Consider the following 4,820-nt stretch of genomic DNA (forward strand, 5'->3'; position numbering starts at 1 on the left):
TTACATCAGCCCCCCCCCCCCCCCCCCGGGCATAAGGCCTTTCCAAAATTTAGACAAATCTACAATATACTGCCGGTAGATATGGAGCACTTTGCCTATAGCACAAACAGTAGCCGGAAAAAAAACGTTATCCATCCAAGGCCTCTTAAAGGGACACTAAACTTGAGAGTTAAATCGTAAAAATGCATTCAAGTACCTTATCTATTAACAAAAATGTACCTTATATGTGTATCACTCAGTTGCAGATCCTCAAATGATCTCTGAACTGGTGCTGACACTGTCCTTCCTTCTGGAGGGTGGCTACTTTTGTTCCTCATGGTTTCTGTGTGTGTTGTAAAGTAGCCACCACTCCAAACTCACTCCCATGATGGACTACAATCTTAATACAGATTAGTAAACTAAACATGAAATTATAGTCTATCACAGGAGTGAGTTTGGAGTGGTGGCTACTTTACAACACACACAGGGATCATGGGGAACAAAAGTAGCCACCCTCCAGAAGGAGGACAGTGTCAGCACCAATTCAGGGATGATTTGAGGATCTACAGCCGAGTGATACACAAATAAGATACATTTTTACTTGAATGTATTTTTAAGATTTAACTTCTGAGTTTCGTGTCACTTTAAAAATGCGAAGGATCACCTGAATGTATCTCATATGTGATGAACATATACTAGAATGTATAGAAAATGGCAAAGTTTATCAACAAAAAAAGCATAAATGTAAAAAAAAGCATCCAATCTGCTGGGAATAATTGGAAGATTGACTTCTGTTTTGGAAAATGTGTACGCAAAGCATGTACTTTCATTTTCTATACAGTAAACAAAAACATATTGCTCTTCTATTGCTACAGTGTAACCTTCTGGCAGAAGTTTGGTTATTATGATTTAATACTGCTGTATGCTGCTTACTTGTATACTGTGTGCTGTCACATGCCTTCTATACCTTTGGGTTCTTCTTACAAGTTAGTGAGAGCTCTTTGACATTGCAATGTGACCAAATTATAGTGAAATCAAATAGGACAACTGCTGCCACTGTGCATACTGTACTAATGAGATAAGAGCTAATTGCTGACTGGGGACAACGGCAGTTACAATCTCCCACAATGTTTCGGCATGTCGGTGGCTGAAAGGAATATGGTGATAAAGGGGAGTTCCCGAGGTGATTCTGGGAGTGGTTACAATGGACTTGTGTTTGGAGTTTACTTTCTTTAAATTTTGTCCTGGAATGCAGTAAAATAAGTTATTGTTAGCCGCAGCCTGAATTTTACATGTGGACTCAAAGTAAACCTGTTGTCTCTGAGTTCTACAGCAACCTGAAATCCTGGGGTGTTCGATAAAGGAGTTGTCTGCTGGTTGCCATATTGCCCTGCCGTTTCTTCCTATTAACCAGTGATGTGGTGGGTGTCCTCTTTGGCCAACTGGAAGGCAAAGGCGGTTAGGTAATAGAGCAACCATACAAGCCCTGGTTACAGTTTCCTTTCTAAAGCCCCACTACTGGGGCACTCTGCAAAGGAGTTGCACACTAGTGTTGGTTACCCAGAAAAAAGACATCTTACCTTCCCTAAACAGGTTTATATTAACCAGTTGACATCCGCGGTGTTAAACCCCCTTCCCATCCAGGCCATTTTTCAGTATTCAGCGCTGCGGTACTTTGACTGACATTTATACCGTCATGCAGCGCTGTACTGAAATGAATTTTATACCCTTTTTTGGGGACAGCTAGAGCTTTCTTTTGGTGGTATTTATTCACCACTGGGGTTTTTATTTTTTTTACTATATTAAGGAAAAATCACCGAAATAAAAAAAAAAAAAACAGTTTCCCCTATATTAAATGATAAAACATTTATTATTACCCAATTTTTTGGTAAAATATAAAAGACGGGGTCACGTCGGGTAAAAAGACACCAAAAATGTCAAGCCTTAAAATTGCGTGCGCGCGCAAAACCGCAAAAAACGATAATACCCAAAATTGGCCATAGGCGACGCTTTAAAAGCTGTTACCGCTCATCAGTTTAGTGTTATCAGTGATTGATGGCCCTAAAATGATTGCTCTCACTGCGACGTTCGCGGCGATATGTAACATGTGTAGCGCAATTGTAATTTTTGCGCGCTGGGGCACCGGACGCGTATTTACGTTTATAGGCGCGTAAACGTGGGGGTGGGGGAGTTAAACATTTTGGGGGGGTTTTTTCCCCTTTTTTTATATGTGACTTTTATTTTATTTTACTTTTTTATGTGTTACTTTTATTTTTTTTTATTTATATTTATTTTTTTGCACTTATTGTTATTGCTATTATATAGGGGGATAACAATCCCCCTATATAATAGCAAAGGCACACTGACAGGTCCTCTTTATGGAGACATTAGGGGTCTCTAGGACCCCTAATATCACCTGTGGACCCCAAAAGAAGCTGATGAAGCAGAGTTGCGGACGCAAACGAGCACATATAGGCGATCGGCGGGCTATGGACCCGCTGATCGCCTATATGTGAAACACCCGGTACCGGGTGTTCGCATTGGACGGGTCTTTTCTGCCCGTGCGTGCCCGCTAGGGGGCGCGCGCGAGCAGAAAAAAAATGCCGTCTGGCGACGGCAACCCGCCAATGCGACAGTTCCGTCCGTCCGTTTTTCTACTACGGGCGGACGGCAACTGGTTAAAGAAGAACTCTGGAATAATAAAAAAAAAAAATCCTTCCCTTGTAGCGGGGCTACCCCTGCACTACAAGCAGATACACTCACTGTCCCTCTGAGCTTTTAGAGCAGTCACTGCACCCTCTTTTTCCATGGGCTCCGGCAGTTTAAGGACCAGTGACGTCATCACGTCTTACGCAGGTACATTGACTTGCATTAGATGTGAGGACACCCAAGGATATTTCATAGCTGAGGGGGAGAGAGCTGAATGCCGACTGCTACAGGACTGAGGATCAGGTAAGTTTATCTGCTTTAATTCAGCCCCCTAAACAGAATGAACACTTAAACCTTGCAGTGTGGGGATAGCCCCAGTGCAAGGGTAGGTTTTTAATATCCCTTTCACATAAGTGGTCTTCATGTTTTTGGGAAACAATAGATAGCTGTTTTCTGTGGAGCAGTTGATTTCCTGAGTTGAAAGGATGCTCATACCACTGAGCAGTATTTCTATCATAGCTTACCGAGACTAAACCATATCCTAAAATCGGGGGCCAAGTTCATATCATGTAACGACATTGCTAAGACAAGGCTGATTCTGATCAGGAACTTATACCACCTATCAGATGTCCTTGTATTCCAGTGTGAGACTTCCTGTAATAAAGACCAGTCACTGCTGCTCTCTCTCTGTGTGCAGGGTGACTGGTCTTGTATCTGCCCCCTCCTGTACTTTTCTGCATGTAGTAGGTGGGCTACTGGACCCCTCCCGTAGCTCTTCTCCCTGCACAGTCTTTGTACAGAACTGTGATGATATCACTGCTACATTTTACAGAGTACTAACTGGGTTCGTAGAGGCCTTCAGTGCACACAATGTAGATTTATATCCCAGATAGCAAGGATAACTTGCCATAAACTTGTGGCAGGGTTAAATTGTAAAACCCTCCTTCAGGCAGCCTGTAGTATAGAGGTGGGCAAACTCCCGCCCTCCAGCTGTGGTGAAACTACAAATCCCTTCATGCATCTGTTTCCGGGAGTCGTGGTTGCGAGAATCTTGTGATGCCTCATGGGATTTGTAGTTCCACAACAGCTGAAGTTTGCCCAACCCTACACTACATGCTGCCTGCAGAACACTGCTGGAGAGGGATAGATACAAAACCAAGTTTCCGGTGTGGAATAAATACACATAGAGCATTGGGATTTAAGTAGGAATACATGTGGCTCTTGTATTCAGACAATATTTGCTATAAATGATTCCCCACTTCCCCTTAAAAACCTCCCACACCCCCTTTTTCATCCCCAAGTCTGCAGATGCCTGAGCACACGGTAAGCCCTCATACAGTACAGATCGCTGTATGAATAATGTGCCTCTTCGGTGGAAAGACAGGATGGGTGTGGAGCCATTAGAGAGTCAGTCCACCCTGATCTCCGCACATTGGAGCAGGTTGTCCGCCTCACTCTCTGACACACGGAGCTCTGACAAGTTTCAGTGAACTTTGCAGACTGGAGGACCAGGAGGGGGCGGCACCCCGAAGCCTCCTCCTTTGTCTGATTTTAGGGCGGTCGGCCGGCTGCCAGAGTGGGATGATTTTTGAGTCTCCGGAAATGATGACAAAAAGGATTGAAAAACGAGAAAGAAGAGTGAAGTAGAAAAAAAAAAAGTTCCTCCTGCAAGGTAAAGCTGGAGGGGGGCGGGGGTGTAATGGTGTCCTGTATGTGGAAGACCTCTTATCTCATGGGATGCCATGTCATTCCTGTACTGGGCTGATAACTCCGCTGCTTTACTTCTTCTACGGAGGTCTCCCTCCTCTTCTCTAGCGTATTACCGAGCCGGAGCGCCGTCACGTGACCCGCTCCCCGGGGTGCCGCTAATTAGTGCGGTGATGTACCGGTGTGGAGGGACAACGATCACCGTGGGTGTCACCTTCGGCAGGAGTCTCCAAATGGGCTCTGTTGTTGATGGGACTGAGCTGCCAATGTGCCTTTGCAGAGTTTGGAGGGTGTATCTTTTCTGATCAGTAGTTGGCTTGCTTGTGACTAGTGCAAAGCTCAACAAAAAGTTTTATGTTAAAGAACTCCAGGAAATGTTTTTGTGAACCCTTGCAATGGGGGCTAATCCTGCGCTGGAAGTGTTATACTCACCCAATGCGCTGAGCCAGATTCTTCTTACACATGGCCTGGTCCTTGCAGTGTCC

At 44.5% G+C, this 4,820-nt stretch overlaps 1 protein-coding gene across 1 annotated transcript in view; it reads left to right on the forward strand.

The window, feature by feature from the left end:
• Window positions 1-4,115: 4,115 nt before the first annotated feature.
• MDFIC (MyoD family inhibitor domain containing) overlaps window positions 4,116-4,820 on the forward strand; it is an 86,377-nt gene continuing 85,672 nt past the window's right edge. The window contains exon 1 of the mRNA XM_018568427.1: window positions 4,116-4,300. The gene's annotated coding sequence lies outside the window, so the exon portion shown is untranslated. The remainder of the gene's footprint in view (window positions 4,301-4,820) is intronic.

Source organism: Nanorana parkeri, unplaced genomic scaffold (genome assembly GCF_000935625.1).
Source record: "Nanorana parkeri isolate BGI_ZX_2015 unplaced genomic scaffold, ASM93562v1 scaffold1185, whole genome shotgun sequence".
NCBI classification, from domain to species: domain Eukaryota; kingdom Metazoa; phylum Chordata; class Amphibia; order Anura; family Dicroglossidae; genus Nanorana; species Nanorana parkeri.